Raw genomic sequence first — 19,847 nt, 5'->3', positions numbered from 1 at the left:
CTACCAAGGCCATGCCCTTCTCTGTTGACTTCAGAGGTGTTGGTCTTGACAATGTTCTGGATACTTCATAAAATATTTCACATTTGATAAATATTTTTATTATGCCTGCTGTCTGCCCTAGTGAAGCCAAAATGGGGAAACTAAGTAAACAGAGCACAGAAGCTCTGTATTTTCTTAAACACAGGACTGGACACCCTGCCCCCTCCCCACCCCCCCCCCCAAACAAAACAAAACAAAAAAGCGACTATTTTCTCCGTCTCAAACCTCTATACAGATCTGCAGCAGTACAGCTGGGCTTGGAGGATCAGATGAAAGCCCTGGGGAGCAGCAAGGTTTCAGTGACAGGATGAAGTCGTTTTTCTGCCTGCCGCACCTTGGCCTTAAATGATCTCCACCTTTATGCAAAAGCCCTCGCCCTCCAAACCTCCTGGCTGCAACCTCACCTGCAGGCCATGCAGCCCACAGGAGGCGAGCCGTGGCTAGCGTGGTCCTTCCATAACACCAAACCCTGCTCTTTTGTCACCCCTGTGTGGGGAAAGGGACGACACAGCTCCTTTTTGATGGCCGAGGCCGTGCGGCCTGTCAGCTGGCAGCGGGATTGCTTGGCAACGAGTCACTCCTTCCCCGAGGGATCGGCCGCACAGCTGATGTCGGGCCCTCTTCAGCTTCACGTCCAAAATGAGATCTCTCGGGAGGCTTGAGCAGTGAGGGGGGGCGTTATGCAGCCCTCTCTGTGCTCCTTTTGTAGATATTTCTGCCGTGCAGGTGTGTGGGCTTCGTCCTCAGCCTTCCCCGAAGGCCTGAGGCAGAGCTGATGATGTGTGGTGGCACTCGGAGGTCGCTCGGGGGGGAGCGGTACCTTCAGAGGTCCCTGCCTCCTCATCTCATCCCTCATTTCATCGAGGCACTAATTTTCTAATAGGCTTCACGAGCAGCAAATAGCTGAGCTATGCCGGTTGCTCTTTTGAAGGATGCAGCAATTCCTACTCGGTGGCTGCTTGCTACCACAGGCCAGGAATTTTGGTATTTCTTATTGATAAGTTACTCTGAGTTGCATCTGAACTTGCAGCACTGAATTCTACCCGAACTACACTGCATGCCTCCTTAAACTCACAGTAACACTTCAAACAGTGATTTAATTCAGCTGAATGAGATTAAACACCTCCCAGGATTGCTCTTGGCTTCTTTGTGGTGGTTGTCACCTTTTACCCATCTGAGCTGCAGGACTACAAAATCATTATCCCTTCGATTCTGCTGTTCTGCATGCCAGCATTTTGCTTTTTCCTTGTTCCTCTGCACGTAAGTTTTTTTAAAGTCTTGAAATCTTGTAGGAGAAGCAGACCATAATGCTTGCACATCTGAATTCTCCCATTTATTACCACACTTTAAAACAAGAGTAAGAGGGATTACAGGTCTATTATCTTTTTTTTTTTTTTCCTTCATTATGAATATTGCCATGCCTTTTATTCCAGCTGCTCATTCTGAATGTCTGAGAAAATTATCTTGTCAGAAATGCACAGCCATTGATTTTTATTATTATTATTTTTGTATCATGGTATAGAGCATGGCTATTTGTGGAAGTGAATTAGTGGGCATTTGAGTAAATGATCATTAAGTTTAATTAGAGCCTTTCTGTGGTTGGGGGAAAGTAATATATTGACAGATTGAATAGATCACTAAAGATGACAACTCCTTTTGACCATATATAAAAGAATAACGTCACTACTTTTTTTTTTTTTTTTAATGAAATGTAGTGGAAAAGTTGACTGATATCATCAAACCAAAATAAAATGTTAGAAATGCTGTAATTACCATAATTAATATGCAGGGCTATGAATAGCTACTCATACATAGGAAGGACTTGTAATATTGGGCAATTGCAATTATTCAGTTCTTTGCCTTCTGGTTATGAATGTCATACTTCCGTAATTACTGAACTCTTAACTTCTCAGCGTGGCAAAGATCCAGCCCCTGCCAGGCTAATGTGGTTAGCACATCAGGGCTCAGAGACTTACACAAATCCCACATGGATCCTTCCCCAGTAAATCCCACAAAAATGCAAATTTTTGTGATTTGGCGCCCGTAGCTGTTGTGCTCAGGTGGCTGGTCACACATAGTCATCAACTCCACCAAACAACTGCAACAGCCACTTCTTTTCGTGTGTCTTCCTGAAAACAGAAGCCCCCAGATGGATGTCGGGTGGGCAGGGGGACGGGACCAAGTTTTAGTCTCTTTCCAGCCAGCATGCTGTCCCCTGCTCTACATAACCCCTGTAATTGCTGCCAGAGAATGGGTGTTTCCACTCTTGCCATCAACGGCAAAATTCAGGTAAACATCTTCCCTTCAAGGAGATACATCAATTTTTCCCCCATACCCCTCAATTATCCCTTTTTAAAATATCAACAAGCAGAGAAACTTGCAGAAGGGGGTTGAAATCAGTCACTTCATAAAGAGATTTTAATGGTGGTGAGTAACAAACTAACCCAAACACATCATCACCTTCAAATGGTATAAATTCTTTTGTTTAAATGAATTCCTGGCTTGGCCTGAAGCTGAAATTCTCAAAGTTTGTAACAAAAAGCTCCTACTTTCCTTCTGAAGGGTCACATCTCATTTGCTAGTCCCACTGAGAGCACAGTTAGCACACACTTGTCCAGCAGCAATGCCTGGGACCAAGTGGCATTTCCAAAGCCTTGCTGGAAGGCAGTGTGGTACCAGATCTTCCTCAAGAAGACTCCCAGACATGAAGAAATCCACAGAAATCTGTTTGTCTGTATTTCATGGAAAGAAAAGCAGTAGTGAAAACTATAAACTTATTTAGAGGGACAAACCTATACACAAAATGTTAGCAGTTTATTACATCCTTCGTGGGATTAAAGCTAGGAATCCCCAGATTAAAACCAGCACCTCCTAGTGTTATCCCTAGTGTCCGGCTTTAGTCTTTTAAGACTCCAAAAAACTAGTGATAATGCTAAAATTCCAACAACTAACTAGGAACAATGAGATTTGAAACTAAGATGCTTTGTTTTCAGGACACGCTGCTGAAATAATCAAATGTAGTGAATGGAAGGAAGCCAGGAGAGCATAAAGCTGGGTGCAAAACTAATCTACCCTGATATTCTTTGTAAATCTGTTTTGGGTACAGAGATATTTTATCACCTTAGTAAAAGCACAATATCCCTTAAACTTGGTAAAAGCAGAATATCCCTTCCCCTTCCAGTGACTCCTCCTCTGGCGTCCCTTCTCTCTGCCCATTTACAGCCACCAGAGAGCTGAAAATTATTTCTGGGGAGGTTTTGCTAGTACAGAAGCAGAACTCACCCAGAGCCCTGCTCCGCAATATTTTTCCATCTGTGGGCCGGCTGTGATGATCCTTGTATTGCAAGACACTCTGGTTTGGTTCCCTGTAATTTGTAATTTGTGTGAAGCTAATGGAGGAGTGTTGTAGAACATATGTTTGGCTTAATATAGGTTCTAGCTATTCTTTTTTTTCTCACTAATATATTAAAGTAAAATCTGGGACAGCTTCACAGTAAATAAGATCGAGATGTTTTTCATTTTTGAATAATATGAGGCTAATTGAGCTGTAGTGGTCAGAGCACATTGTATTTCCTGGTAATTAATTGCTGGCTGTGATAGCTGACTGCATAAAACTATGCTTTGGGCCATTAACCCCAGGTCATTAGTACTCAAGGAAATGTCTAGTGAAGGTCATTATTACTGCTGTTATATAAGCTATTGAAATAGAAAAAAAAAAAAGTTGGCATGAGCTCTTCAAAAACCCATTTTCCCTATTCTGTTCCCTTTTCAGTGATCAGGGAGCCAAGACTGTTCTCAATTGTTCTGCATTGACATTGATTTTTTTGGAAGATTAGAGTTTGCCCACATTCTGAAAAACAGAGACCAAATGGCTTAAGTGTTTGAGAGGATGATCATCTAGCTTTACAGGGCGAAAAATGCCAGCCTTTCCAGAGGATCAGCACAGGTTGTGTTGGCAGTCCCAGGGGACGAGGACTGAGCAAAAACCTCTCCGCTCCCATTTTTTGGTTTCTCTAGCAGCAAGGCATGCACCCCAGGGAGCTTGTTGCTGCGTGTTGGATCAGTGGTGTTTGTGTCTTGATATCTCTGGGTTGGTTTGATTTTTTTTTCATTATTTACTTATTTATTTGCCTTCAAGCTTTTGTTGATGGACCCAAATCAGCCTCCTTATGAAAACCAGCAACAGCCTCCTAGTTATCCTACTGCCTGCAAAAGGGTTTCTAACTTCCAGCTCAGACAGGAGCTATGGTGAAATTTGCTTTTTGCTGTCCTTCTTCCTGTGGCAGACTACTGTGGTTGAAAACTACTTATTTTCCAGTTAAAGACAAAGGAACTGCTAATGAAAGGAAAAGAATAATAAAAAATATATTTCAGTTCCTTCTTTTAAAAAGACAACACTATCACTTACTTACTACTTGCTTGCTATTATAAATACAGGTTTATGCTGAATGCTCTTTTCTTTAATCATGTTTAAAGCAAGGGTGAGTATTTCACGCAAACCAACGTCCTTGAATCAGTATTTGAAAGCTTTCATGAGATTGCAAGGAACCACTTCAGCTCTAATTAAACAAAATTAGAGGCAGCAGAAGATACAGTGATGGCACAAGAAAAATGATGGAGATGTTTTGTAACTTGCTGAAGTTCCTAGCAGTGTTCTTTCCCCCTCTTTGAAGTTTTGTTTTGGAGTTAGGAGTTAAACAATTCCTTAAGAAGAGACCTGTATTATCCTCTTCATTGCTATAGAAACAATTTTTTTCATTATCTGTACTGCAGTATTTAAGCAAAAGCTTATTGGTTCAGAGTCCTCTACTTCTGATGTATTGCTCCTCTTGAATTCTCTTCCTCCTCTGTATCTATCAGATATAGCCTCTTTGCTGTCCAGTGCCCTGCAAGAGGAAAAAAATTAAATGTGCTTCTTGCATTGGTTCCAACAGAAAAGATTTTGTATCATGTGGATATTCCGAGCCATTATTTCAACAGGTTTACTTCTGAGCTTCTTTGGAGAGAGAGTGCTTACATCATTTTAGGTAGCTTCCCATTTTTTGAAGCATCATTTAAATTCGAGGAGTTAAAGAATCATCCATGAGAAATTTCTCTGGAAGCTTTGATTCACCAGTAGGAATTAAACCTTTGCTGTGAAGTCCAGAGGGTGTCTGCTGTCTTGGACATGGATGCTATTTTGAATGTTTTGTTTTGGTTTGTTTATGTTTAGAGGTTTCCCTGAGATACCACTTCCAAATACGGGTTTCAGGCACTGCGATCCTACATTTCTCCCAACAAAATGTATCTGTGCTCATGCTGCAGATCAAAAGTGTCTGTCGCGGCTAGCCCCAAATATTTTTGGTGAGGAGAGGAAGAAATCTGGGGTATTCTCTTGCACAATGAAATGTAAACCAATGCCAGAGGTTTACTGGACATTTTTAAGATTGTATGACTGTGCAAACTAATGAGTGTGAATAGACAATAAAAACAAAACAAAACAAAATCCAAGCAACCAACCAAAAGCAAACAAACAAACAAACAGAAGCACAGGAGTTCTGTATACAATGCGAGTAAGAAACAAATTCACTTTGAAATCTGCAAGATTGACTGTGTGTAATAAAGTAGGGGTGGATTTATTGTCAAAGCGTACACACACACAATAATAAATTGTCATCTCTGAGTAAAAGAAGAGTCAATTTTAATTTTTAATAATCTTTAATTAAGTAGGCATTCGCAACACTTTGGGTATTTGTTCATTAATATAACTGCCTCTGGCTAGCCAGAGTCATTCTTTCCATACGTAGTCTCATGTGAATTGATTTCTCCATGGTCAATAGTTGTAGTATTGAGTCTCTTTAAGTTCCATAAAACTTGAACCATTGCAGAAAACTATTCCTGTCTGAAGAAGGAGGATTTGATCTTTGTTCTCTTACAATCAAGTGGGGAAGGGAGTGTAAATCCATATTATTCTACTTATCTCTGTGACATTTCTTCCAAATTCTGCTCTTAGACAATTTCACACTCTGAGCTGGGAGATGTGACCCATGCAGTCGCCCTATTGCTTTTCATCAATACAAGTCCTTACCTACATCAAGATAGCAGGATTTGCTGCCTGAGAGTTACAAATCTTGCAGATGAGTAGTGGTTTACTGGTGGAATATTTATTTTCAAAAAGAAATGAATTCTTAGTGATGAGTCATTGCGTTGCATAGCCTGCCTTGATATTTTAGGTGCTAAAACCACTATTTCAATGAGGCTGGGTTGGGGAAAATTGTCCATAATGTTTCTGATGTACAATTAAAGTGCCATCTGCCTCTGCGATGCAGCAGATGTATAATTGATATTCACTGCTGATTTGCCACTTGATTTTTTGCAGACACTGAATGCTGTAATTGTTTATACAGTATGATCCTAAATACCCATGTGAGAATTTTCCCCCTCACGTGTTCCCTACCAGAAGTATAACTACCTCCCTAATACTCGGAAGGTGGATTCATTAAAAGATAATTTACAATTAGCTAAACCAAAATCTTACAGGAGTCTAGTGAGTAAGTTAGGAGCAAGTTTTCAAAGGGGGGTTCTTATTTCTGCAAAACCACAGTTTAATACAATACAGCTTGTTGGGAAAAATTAATATGCTGATCACAAATCTGTTTACCATTGTACACTGATATAAATGTAGGATGCTTCTAAGGTTACTGAAAAGGGTTGGATTTATTTTTACATCTTTTGCAGGGCTGGAAACATTCCTCAGAGAAAAGAAAATTATGTAGAGTAAACGCAAAGGTCAACTCTAACATCAAAGGGACTCTTTTCTCCACAACAAAGACTATTTAAATAAAAAATAGAGGTAAAAACTACAGTAGTGAATTCTGAACACATGCAAAAACAGAGATGTGTTACTTTATTTTTTTTTGTACCACTGTTAATTAAAGGAAATGCATTTGCTAAAATCTTGATTTTAATTTTAAGTATGGCTGGCTTCTAAGATTTTCCATCTGCAGGTACTCTAGGCCTAGATCTCTTCACGCTGAAAGAAAAAGGAAATGTGACCAGTAACTTCAAGGGCAGAAGGTTAGCAGCTCTATTTTAAACACTGCCTTTCTTTTTGACAGCAGTGGCTTTTACTCACATCAGTTAAACTCACTGTGGAGCAGCAATGATTGTCCAGGACTTTGCATTCAGCTTCAAAGGAAGGCAAAACTGGTGACGCGGGTCTGAATCTGACTGCATTGCAAGTGATGTTGTGAGCAATCATTTCCTAACCCAGGAAAAATCTGAAGTCAGTTCTCCAGGCACTCATGTTCATTTTCTTGCAACTTGTTCCCTTTTCACAAGCCATTGCCTGTACATGGCACCCAGTATAACGTAAGAGGATCCCCTGTGTCTTCCCAGGGCCGAGTACTTGCTCTCATATTTCAGCGAATTTATTGGTAGCAGCATAATTGTACCTAAAGGACATTGTGGCTGATGGTTCTGGCTGGTGATGACCTTAACTCAGGTGGCAGCATAAGCAGAGGACCAAGTGAGGGCCTAAGGATGCTGCAGAAGGAAAGCAAGGGGGGTGTGGGGAAGGATTTGGGGAGGGGAGGTGGTATGAAATCCAAGGAAATGGGGCTGCAGGAAACTGCAGATCAAGCCTGTTCTGTTCAAGGAGAGGAACTGCTCTTCTCCATGAGACATTTAATCACAGCCATGGTGGGTGCTCCCTGGGACAAACAAGCAGAAATGCAGCTAAAGCACAAGGTATGGTTAATTTTACCCATGTATCTTCTTGTTGAGGTTTACTTGGGCTCTTGAATGTGGAGTGATGACATCTGAAGGAGAGAAGCTTCGTATGGTTGTTTGTGTGATTGTTTTTGTTTAATTTAGTTTGTTTTTTTCTGACTTCCAGTATCTTTCTCTAATTCCTGTAACAAGCTTTTGGATATGCTTGCAGTATAAAGGCTCATCTTCAGGTGATAAGGTTCATACTTTCTGAGAAGGAAATGAGGAGACTGATAGAGAGGGATAAGCAGAGGGGATACAGCTGTGATTAAAGGGAGCTGGAAGCTTGTACAGGTATGGAGACAGCATGGAGCTGGGATCCCAGACCTTGGGAGGAGCAGGTTGAGCATTTCCTGTGTGACATCCGCCTGCTAACTCAGCACTGCAGTTGTCTCACTGCTACCCCTTTGACTTAAACACTGAGTGTTCTCTCAGTCACCTGTACTACAGTTAAGGAAATCAGCCATAGAGAAAATGGTTTTGAAAATGTCACTGACTGGCTGAAGTGTTCAGTTCCTATTTGTACAGAATGTCAACAAAATGCATTTTCCACCACTGTTTAATTTGCATGCTTGAAAGTCAAACTTCAACAATACTCTTAAACGTTTATTATAATTTAAAAGGGTCAAAATTAATTTTCATTGGATACTTAACTGTTTCACAACTCATAAAAAATGACTTGAATATGTAGGACTGCTTTCCTTCCAGTAACACAGAGGACTAAGAGAGCAGAGCAGTGGAAGTGAGAGGCTGCAGTACACATTATGGAGTGGGAACACGGGGGGAGCATCTGTCCCAGCTCCAGCACTGCATGTGTGTTTGCATAAAAAAGGTTCTAGGAAAGGTGGAGAACTCATCCAGGGTGCAAGGAAGTGGACCACTGCCACCCAGATGAGAGCTTCCAGAACCAGGACACTCAGGGGCATGGTCAGCAGACAAGTTTGCCTTCTGGATCCATCCTTTCCTTCTGGTACAGCTCTGGCAGGAGAGGGGAATGTGCTCTGGGACACCTAGGTATGGATTCTCCTGAGAGCCCATGTCTCTGCATGCGTAGGAGGGCCAGTGATGGAGCTTTCCTTCTTTTGGGGCTGAAGTCCCACCATGGTAACAAAGCAATGTGTTTGGGGATGCTCAGCTGTGGAACCGCGCCTGATAGCCATTCAGAGGTGATGCTTTAGTCCTCTGAAGAGGTCCCATGCAGGTGACAATACAGGGCCACCGGAGGGTTTTCAATTTGTTTTGGCCCTCCCTTATCTCTGCAGCACTGCTTGGTTTATTTTGTATGTTAACAAGGCGTAGCTTGTGATTTCCATTGAATCTCCAAAAAGACATCATGTGAGCGATCTAAGGGACTAGTTACCTCCGCTGTCCTCCAGGCATCAGGCTGAAAGGACCTGGAAGAATCACATTTTCTCTCCTCCTCACTTGTCTCCCATCTCTCCTTCCACCACAGCTTTATGAGTTTCAATCCTGGTTCTGCCAGTCTGAATGCGAAATCAGCTTCCCCTTGGAGCAGCGTTCAAAGCTTCACATAAAGTGTCTTAATTTTTATCTTGTGTTACTGTACTGACCAGCTATGAGTTACAGCACTTACAAAGGCACCACAGTGCGAAAAGCCACATCGAGGGCTTCCAGGGCACAACATCCAGTGGTGGAGGCTGCTGTGATTAGAAAAAGTCCTATTGCCAGAATCGAGTTATCTGAAGGTGTCCTGCTGGTAAGCAGCAAGTACGAGCTGTGCTGTGTCCTAAACTGGTGTGTGCAAGAGGGGTCGGATTAGATCTTTGACTCCCTCTTTGCGTTAAGTCGGGTTTGTCAGTATTCCCGTCTAAAACCCAATGCAAAATATCTCAAGATGCAGTCCTCTGATGAAACAAACTTTATTTTTGGTTCTACATATCAATATCACAGTTCGGGGGAAGGTTTCCTTTTGGAATCTTCCATTGGCAGCGTGCAGGACTTTGCTGGGAAGCAGAAAAAGATGTCTCTCCCATGCTCTTCCATGACAGTTTGGGTGAATTTTTCCCTTGCTTTGCAGGAGATAAAATTTAACTTCTAGGTATCTGCTGAAGAACAGCAACCTCAGCTGCTTCAGCTCTGGCAGTTATGGTGGGCTTATCCCCTTCTGTACTCTTCATGCCATCATACAAGACAGCAGAAATGTCAAGGTTGGAAGGAACGCCAGCATTTTTACCACAGGATGGGACATCGGTGGCAGTGGTAGATAGATTTTCTTTCTTTCCCCTTAGGAAGACGAGTCTGCTTCCTGCTGGGAATTCACTGCTCTTATTTCCCTCTCTACATCCCAGCAATCAGCCAGGATCACCTGGAACTTATTCCCTTGCTCCCAGTTGTACCTAGACATGCCACCATGCTGTTAGCGTGTTTGCATTGGTACAGCACCCGGAGTCTTACTGGAGGTACAAGCTTTATTTTATTTTAACAGAAACTCCACAAACATCGCAAAAAATAATATTTCCTTTTCATCCTTGAGTCCAAATCTTTTACAATATTGTAAATTGGACTTCTGTTTCCCTTGGTGGGTAAGGATGACTGCATCTTCTGCAGATTTTCCTCCAGGAAAATTTATAGTAAGATTTAAATATGATATGAATGGTCCTCTTTAAAGTTACATATGCTAAAGGAATGTGACTTATGAATCCTGTTAGCAGTAATGGCTACATGAGAATATCAAACAGTTAGTCAAAGCAAGATTTTGCTGTGATGCATCTTGTACTAAAAGGGTTGCCATAAATTTTGTACTGTGCCAAACGTTTTTATGTAACTCGAGTATGTGGGCTGTGTTTGATGCCTATAAAAGTTGAGTCTGTTTTGCTTTTGTTGCTGACTGCTGGAGGAACAAGTGTGTATGTTTGTGTAGCTGAACAGAATTAAAACTCATCTGGACTGCAGTGTCAACAGCAGAGAATGCTGCTGCCTGCAGTAAAAACAGAACAGGAGAATATTAAATTACAGATAAATCATCCATCTTGCGTTGGGAAGACCAGCGCTATTTCTGTAATTTCTGGTGGCCAGCACAGGTGGCAACTTCTGGGTAGAGCAGATTTAACTAAATTGCTACTCTCCACTGAAAATTGCCTGTATGAAATATTCATGTAAAATTTGCTTCACGCAGGGAATATTTGAACAATTACGGGTCTGTTCACAGCCCCGTTCTGGCCTGGGGCTAAGCCAGGGGGTTGTTTGAGGATGGTGGTGTTTGGAGCCTGCCAGCTGACTGGTACCAGTGGGATCATACTGGAACAGACGGAAAGACCAGCAAGCCTAGAGGACAACGTAACAGCTGAGAAGCTCCCCCTGCACCCAGAGTAAAAACTGAGGAGTTTTTAGTGTTTTGATACACCTTACACACCAGACGGCACAAGTCCAAGCTCCACCAGGAGATCTCCCTCTCCTCAGCTGTCCCACTTCTAGGGACATTCATGGGGACCAAAGAGCTGGCAGTGCCTGAGCACTGGTTGGGAAAGGGGACTGTGTGTGCCTGAGTGGCCTGGAAAGTTGGACATGGGTCCAGATGTCACAGCAAACAGGTTTGGAGCCTCTTGCATGAGGGTGGGTTGTCACAGCTTCCCAACTCCAGGAGAGCAATGATCCCAGCTCTTGTGGCCGGCACATCTTCAGAACACATTTGATGACATTTTCGTCAGTTTTTAAGCAACGTGGACTGCTTTAAATGGGGAAAAAAACAAACAAACAAAAAAGAGTTTTTTGGGAAATGAACAAAGAGTTTTTTGGGTACCATTGGGGTCGCTCTCTTCTTCTCCCCCTACACCCACTTTTCCTTCTTCAATTAAAATAAAGGAAAAAACATACCATTTAAACTTTGCCTACTTGATAAAATTCTACCTGTGCAAATTCCTGGAGCTCCTGCTTTTTTGTGGGTTTATTCTCTTTGAAGACACATCTTTCTCTTAATGTCACATTGATTGCTTGGCCACAGCTGGGATTCTAGGGCTTCTGCAAGGTGTGGGAGCAACAGCATGATCTGAGGGGACCCAACCTGCCCCTCAGCACCTTTCTGAGCTGGGGCAAAAGTGTGTGCAGAAGTTGTCTGCTGACAGATTACTTTTTTTTTTTTTTGATATTGTCTTAAATTACCTCTTTAAGGATGAGGCCATTTCACAGTTGAACCACTGAGGTGGACACTCCTGTGGCTAGATCTGAAAGATATTTTAAAACCGACTCTCAAACATGCCACTTAAAAATTACGCGGGGAATCAGGAGGTGGTGATTTCGCCTTTTAGTTTGTTTTTCTGACCAGGGCTATGGTTTCTTGGGGTTGCTCCTTGGAATCCCGCTGAATCAGGATGGAAAATGACTGCACGCATGAGAGACACGCTGTAATCATTTGTGGTCAGCGAACTACAGATTGCAATATTGGGCAGAGTTATTGCGCCGGCCCGCGAACCGCGGTCGTGTCCCCGCTCTCCTGCTTTCAGCCATGGGAGAGGAGGGGAAACCTGCTCAGCCTCTCACTCGCTTGGCCTTTCCCATCACGGTCCTTGAGTCATCAGCCCTCCCTACCTGCTGAAGCCGTCCATGCTGCATTATTGATTATTTTTAATCAAAAGGGTCAGAGTTATTTTCTCTGGTTGTCGGTTCGGTTCGTGTCACTCTGTTGATTATTGCAGGTCATCGAGGTGATGAGAATAACCACACGGATCACGAATTTTAGAGGTAGAAAATAGGGAAAATCTGACTAGCCAAGTCCACTGTTTTTTTTTGATTTGGTGTTTGATTTTTTTTTCATCATCATCTCTGGCTCTGTCTGTATGGCATGAAGTATTTTATTCTGCTTCCCAACAGCAATCTACAGATAATTCAGTGACAGCTGCCTGTTTTTACTCCTTGCTTCCTAGACCTCAGGGCACAAGAATTGAATTTTGAGGACGGGATTTTGTAAAAGTCCAGTAATCCAATAACAAAAGCTAGGAGAAATAAAATGGGCGGCTGACCTATGCTCAGCGATGAATCTATAGGGGAAAATGAGATCTTGCTGGAGTGGTTTCAAACTCTGCCTCCTCCCTGAGGGATATTTGTGCAAGTGGAGGTTCAAGCAGCAGCGGCCAAGCCCCAGGTGCTAAATGTGGCTCCCAGCTCCCTAAAAACTAAATTAGTCATAACTGGGCATCTCATCATTGCTACCGTGACTCAAGCTGTAACAGCAATGGGAACTTCCACAGAAAACTTTCTGACCAAACTGTGCCAGGCCCCTTATTAATGGCATGCAAATTAGAGAAGTTCAAACATTTGCACTTGGTGCTCGTAGCTGTTTCTTTGATTGCTAATGGTGTTGATTCACGAAGAAAAAGCTTTCTAAAATAGGGACTATTTTCATGTACCACACCAAAGGCAAATGAAAGGATGCTGTATTAGCTTTATTTGTTTTGTTGTTTGTCATGATAAGCCCTTTTTAAATACCTCAGGACTCAAAAATTACAAGGGAGTAAAATGAGAAAATGAGATTTAGCAGCTAATGAGCTAGATTTTTTTTTTTTTTTTTTTTACAGAATTAAAACCTAAAAGTAAACATGAAACTTGCCCACCTAGTCATGAACTCTTGTCCTGAATTTTACTGTACAGTTGTCACAGATCTTTTCTTTGGACTCATTTGCAAGGTCAGTGCAATGATTCCTATTTCAGTCAAGCCTGGAGCAAGTTGCCCTCCTATAAACTTATGATATGGACTGCCTTAGCCACCCATCCTCACAAACAGAGGTTGTTTGAGGGTAAAAGACAAGTAACCGCGCCCCTACCATAGGAAAGATCCCTCATGACCTGTTGCAAGCAAAACCAAAGAGAATTTCTTTAAGCTGAATTGCATTTTTGGACAGGCTTTCATCATATCCTCCAGCAGCTGATTTCTGTTTGTGTGCCTGCTGGTGGAAGGTGCTAAGGAATGTTTAAAATAAATGCATAAATAAAAATGCCTTTTTATCTAAGTTTAAGTGGGAGCCTGGAAAAAATTGATCTTCCATGCCCCAGCTGGTCTACAAGAAGCAAATGAATCTGCCTGGCTGGTTCAGAGTTTATTTAGGCTGTGAACATCACTTGACCATGGGTAGGGAAATTGTGCATAGTGTTGGATTCATCTGGGGCTGTCACCTGCTTTCCTGTGTGAGCCAAGGAAGGAAGGTGAATATATACTGCACTGGCCTGTTTTGGAGGAAGTAGATCTCTGAAGCTGGAAAGATTGTGGCTTTGGAATATCTATTTTTCTTTCATTTACTATAAAGAGAATGTAAAGGTCTGGCTTAAAGCTAAGGAAGATTAATCCATATTTGGTGATTCCTGGATGCAGTCCCTGGCTTCTTTTGGACATAATTTTGTAGAGGTACTATCTTGTAAAACCACCAAGATGCATCACTTGCAGCACTGCCCCAGTTCTAACATTTATTCCTGGAGTATCAGGCTAACCAGTAGTTTGTTAGTGCAGTTTGACCTTCTGAACAATTTAGGCAACAGAGTTTTTAACCAGTAATTCCATTATTTACTGCTCAGAAAGAAGTTATCAGTTCAAAATACGTCATCTCTAGTTACAAGGAACTTGACTAATTTGGTGTATGGGTATGTGCATACAAGAATGATGGCATCATGAATAACTAGGAAGGGAAGAAACTCCATTGAGATAAAATATGTGAATTTTAGAAGGTAGAGAATAAATATCTAATCTTGAAGCCCATTAAGAAGACTGATCAGCAGATCTTGATGATTCAGCTAAGTCCTGTTTGAAGTTTAAGTTATCAGACAGAGGAAAGCTTTATCCCCAGATATTCTTCTTTAGAGTCTTTACAAACAATATGCTACAGCTGAAATGAGATGATGACACTTGGGACTGCAAGTACTAATGCTATTACTTGAGAAACGCAGCTACATCAGGGATTTTTTTATTTTATTTTATTTTTTTGCTAGGTACAATATAGAATACCGCTTGGAAATGTAGAACCATTTTGCTCTTCATAATATTGCCTTTGTCTCTTAAGACACTTTTAATCTCTTTATAAGCCTGTATTTTGCTATGAAGAGGCTAAAAACTGGCAACAATAAATATTAATAAATGGAAACTGGACCAGGAATGTTGTTGTGGCAGACAGCCACGTTATAAAAGATTGTCTGCTTTGAATCTTAGACAAGGCTACTGAGAAATGTACTGTGAAAACTATTTTGTGGCTAAAATTAAATAGTAATCTGGGTGGCTACTGGTAGAAAATACCACCAGGATTGACTTGATTCTTGTGGGCTTTTGTTTTAAATCTACCTTGACAAGTATGAAGCAGAGAAATGATACCAGAAATGTAATCAAAGATTGTAGAATAGCTTTTTTTCCAAATGGTTAAAGCAGGATTCTTGAATATGAACTCCCAGAGGAGGCCAGGTTCACAGGCACCTTCAGTATGCTAGTGACAGTGGTAAAGGAGTAAAAGGTTTAATACATTTTGGAGGGTGAGCCTGTGACCCTCGCTGTGCATGGTGACCCAATTAAAATTTGCATCTGAAATCTAAAGAAATTTGAAAAATCAATTGCCAGACATCGTGTTGAGTTCCTTAGCTGTCCCCTAGGGAGCAGCTCACAGATGCAGGTACTCAGTTAAAATACCTACATGTACAGTACAAGTTTATGCTATTCCCATCTGCGAAGATCCAGACAGTAGAGTTGAGACATGGTCACATCAGGAGGCACCTGCTTTAGGAAGAGCTGAATCCCACTGATGGTATTGACTAACATTCAATGGGTGAGATTCCGTGACCCAGTCATAGGTGTCCAGCTCCATTTGAGATGCCTTAAGATAACCAAGGCATACATACACATATTTCTGGTAGATATGATCCAGAATGTGACCAGAAACACACCTTCAGACCTCCAGAGTAGCAGCTGGTAGCAGCACAAAATCCCAAAGGACATCTCAAATGGGCCTACACACCTGTGTGTGTGCTTCTGAACTGTGTGCAGGGCATTATGTGAGACCCCGGACACCACGTAGTAAAGGGAGAATTGAGGAACCTCAGGCTTTGAAAACTTGCTCTTGACCATAAAACCGTAATCTTTGAGGACATTTTCGGAGATGTGTTGAGTTTACAGCTGATGGATCTGCAGGTACATTTCTGTGTCAGCTTTGCCTTTCCGTCTGGGCAGAAGCTCAAGTCTGTATCCTGGGATCCAGAGCAGGATACCAGAGCCATTCTGCCAGATCAATATTGATGTGCATCTCTGAATCTCTGCAATAATTCAGGGCAAGTTTGCAGCCTGGTTCTGTGCAATACACAGGCATGTCTGCCACAGGCTAGACCTAGGGAGTAAAGACTGTTTTGCTGGTATCTCTTCTCATTCTATCACACATACAAGTGGGTCAGCAAAATTATAGACTGTGAAGATAAAAGTTGCAATTTGCACCTAAGGGAAAAAGCACTGGATATAGCAGTGTTTCTAAGGCTCAGTCCCCTGCTGGAGCAGGTCACCTGAATGCTAACCCTTCCCTGGGGAGCATGGGAGGACATTGTACCTAATGACACAACTCAGCCCTTGTGAGCAAGTACAGGTGACCCTCATTGCCCTCTTCCCTGACATTATTAACGTTTTTCTATCTGTGTGTGTTTATTAGCTTTGAACAGACTATTAGTAACACAAAAACCTGTGGCAGGAAAATGGTAGCAACAGACACATTCTTTAAAGATTGTGCAGAAATGTTTCAAAGTCATTGTTCTTTTAAAATATTTTTCCTACCCTCTCTCTACAACAGTGCTACAGGCAGGACGTAACTGCAACATTGTGCCTCCAAGACCCAGAATTTGTATTATGTTGGTGTTAGCCACTAATAGGATTCCAGTACAAAGCACTTTAATCCACTGCTAAGCAAGTGACAGTGTAGTAATATGGTCTGAGGTAAGGACACAGCTAACACGCTACTTCTGCTCTTCAAAGGCTTGGTTTTATAATCCTCTGCAAAAGTCTTTGTTCAGGTTTCTGGAAGTATTTTGTAACTGCCCACACATGCCTTTAAATATTGTCTCAAGCCCTACCAATGTATTTGCTGCAAAATTCAGTCTATAATTAGTTATGCTTTCAGTCTGTGAATCACCATATAATGGTATGTTGTTAGAGCTGTAACTATTATCTTTAATATTTCAGCAGGCTAATTGCTAATGCAGTTTTAAGGACTGATAGAGTTGTCACCAACAGATCAGTAGTTTTATCATCACCACTAGATAAGTCCTCTGAGCTTGAATTTGACATCTGGTCAAGTATAACATGTCAGCCTCATGTCTGAGTTAGGGATAAGGGATACTTCCAGTCTCATTTTAACCTCACAGGTTTCAGTGCTCGTGCAGGAATATATCAGTATGTTTTCTGATGATTGTGTTAGTGCTTCTGACCTGGTGGATTTGGGGGGCTTTAAAGCAATATGTGTTTGTGTGGTTGAGGACTTAACTCTTTCCTCACCTTGATTTTATATTGGGTAATTCAAGCTGGATCAATTGAATCCTTTTCTGTACCCAGGAAATTAAACTTTAGTTGTTTGGGACACTTGCTTGGGATTCAGCTGAAAGACTGCAGTGTCTATCAGATATAAATACAAGTATGCCTAGGATCCCTTTATAGTATGTTATATTCAAATACAGACTCTTGTCAGTGGAGCCTACTTTTGGCTACATGATTTGCACCCTCAACTCCATTGACTCAACTTTGTATACTGTGATGGAAGCCTCAGACATTTGTTCAGATGCTCAGCCCTACTCTGTGGATGCGTAATCTTAGGTGACATAGATCCTACCATTGATAAGATTACTAGACTGGAAGCTCTTTCTCCTCTCATTAACTCATTAAAGCTGCACATCATTATGGCACTGCTCAATATACTATTCCTTGTGTTCTGTTGAAAGATGCCTTGCACCTTTCTTTTCATGGTATCTGTATGACTGTCTGGATGCCAAAGTCCCATCCTGAGAAAGATCGAGTTCTGCCCAAGAGCATACTCAAACCTGAGGTCTTAGACAGTTCTGCTGAATTGGATGATGCTCAGCATCCTTTCTTCAGCCCGGTGAGTCTTTTCTAAGTGTCTCAATCACATGGAATCAAAGCTGGGAAAAGATCTGGAGAAGCCACTTTGCTAAGTTACTCCTTTCATTTTCTGATCCATATGGACTGTTAAGCTGCAGGGGAGGTGCATATGGCAAGTAGGCAACAAATCTGATATTGTTAAATCAACAATGCATGCACTGGGGCAAGCTGGAATTGCATCTGTTTTAATACTGTATCTCCAACACCATGGGAGATGGGGATATGCTGCGTTGAACAAAAGACAGCTTCATCTTGTCCCTTGTTCAGAGACTTTTACAGAGCTGTTGAGTGCATGATAATGAACGTGTCCTGTAATGCTTCACAGCCGTGTTTTTGCATGGCCAGGTCATGGACTGCCAATACTTGCTTCTTTCCTACAGGATGCCAAATGAACTATAAAGGTTGGTGTTTTCACAGATGATTCAGAAAACATATCCCTTTGGTGCTCAATAAAAATCAGGCTATTAAATTGCTATGAAGCTTGTGAAAACATTGTAGTCCCTTTAATATTACTGGATGGCCTTAAATAAATATCCTGGAGGTGTTAGCCTTACAGTCACTGGGTCTTTAGCTTCTAAATGCTATTGAGAGTCCAGTGAGACAGGCTTTGTAGGGAAAATAAATATCTTCTGAATCAAATGATATCCAAGGAAAAGAAAATAGTCTTTGGGGCATATAAGCCATTCTTTAGGTCATCTGTATTGAGAATCTAGACCTTAGTTTCAACGTGATGTATGAGCCCTTCAAAATGCCACTCAGTGAAAAGATTTACAATGTCTGACTGCTCCCTCCCCCTCCCCTTTTTAGCACTGGTGTAAATCAGAAGGGGTTCAGTGGAGCTAGACTGTGTCAGGCTGTCCAAAAGACACGGGCTGTGCAGTATATTACTGCTCCTTGCTTGGAGAGGGACGGTAACTCTTACCTTTTCAGCATGTCTTGAAAGCTGCTGGACATGTGCTCCAGGAAAACTCCCTGTCATTTGTTTTCCACTAGTAGCCTCAAAATAAAGTAACATCAATAACTCTAGCAGAAGGAAATGTGCCCTTTGGTTGGAAGATGGAAGTTGAAACACCTCTTTAAAAATACTGTTTGCTGTTAAAATAAGTCCATGGCTATTTTTATGAATGACTGTGGTGTGGTTTTTTTTGTTTGTTTGTTTGTTTGTTTGTTAGCTTAATTGTCTTTGTTCTGCTCATACAAATCACAACGATACTTGTTGAGAGGATGGACCTAAAATAAAGTCTAGTTGCCCTACTGAGAGCTGTGAAAGATGTAGATGAACCTTTTTTTTTCTAATTTTTTTTTTCTTTAAAGCAATTATAGATGTGTTCCGTGGCCTGCCCTTATCTTTCTCCGGCTTGTCTGCATGCTGCAAGGCTTGTCACAGGCTGCGTGGGTCTCCGCCAGCCGTGCGTGTAAAGGCTGCGAGGCTAAATGGGAGCTCTGAAGCTGGGCCCCATCTTGTTGCCAGGGAACAGTGATAAAGAAGTGCCTGAGCTAAACTCGAATTTAAGAACCTTCTCTGCAATAAGCTGCTTATGTGACTACGGCAAGAAATTTGTGTGGGGTGAGAGTCCTCTCTTCCAACACCAGGCTTTCCAGATTCTCTTTGATGGACGACTCTGCCTATGGACAGGGGAGAGAAAAGAGGGAGACTGGTCCCCTACTCTAGATGCTTGTCTAAAAATGGGACTAACCATCCACTGGGGACTAGCCTCTCTCCAGCTATAGCATGAGCTCAGATGGCTACCTTGGGCTCATACCCAACATCTGGATTTCTGCAGGACTGCCAAAGTGTTTGATCTCTGCATTAATCCCTATCTGACCCAGGTACAATCGCTGTTGTCACAAAGGTTCTGTGTCTGGTGTTACGTGACATGTAGCTGCAACATCAGCAAGATGTTTGATGAACATCGTCCGAGGGTTGCTGGAGGTTAGCTTTGAGGGGCTGAACAGTTCCTTCCTCTTCCGCACTGTATTT

At 41.9% G+C, this 19,847-nt stretch overlaps 1 protein-coding gene and 1 long non-coding RNA gene across 2 annotated transcripts in view; both read left to right on the top strand.

Moving 5' to 3' along the window:
* FRMD4A (FERM domain containing 4A) overlaps nucleotides 1-19,847 on the top strand; it is a 362,715-nt gene that overhangs the window by 4,444 nt on the left and 338,424 nt on the right. The gene's annotated exons all lie outside the window — the stretch shown is intronic.
* Nucleotides 1,225-12,145, top strand: LOC106046195 (uncharacterized). The gene is made up of 3 exons (XR_007162804.2): nucleotides 1,225-1,299; nucleotides 10,038-10,208; nucleotides 10,925-12,145. It is a non-coding gene; the product is annotated as an uncharacterized lncRNA (long non-coding RNA).

Source organism: Anser cygnoides, chromosome 1 (genome assembly GCF_040182565.1).
Source record: "Anser cygnoides isolate HZ-2024a breed goose chromosome 1, Taihu_goose_T2T_genome, whole genome shotgun sequence".
Classification (NCBI taxonomy): domain Eukaryota; kingdom Metazoa; phylum Chordata; class Aves; order Anseriformes; family Anatidae; genus Anser; species Anser cygnoides.
This window is presented reverse-complemented; position numbering and strand designations above follow the sequence as displayed.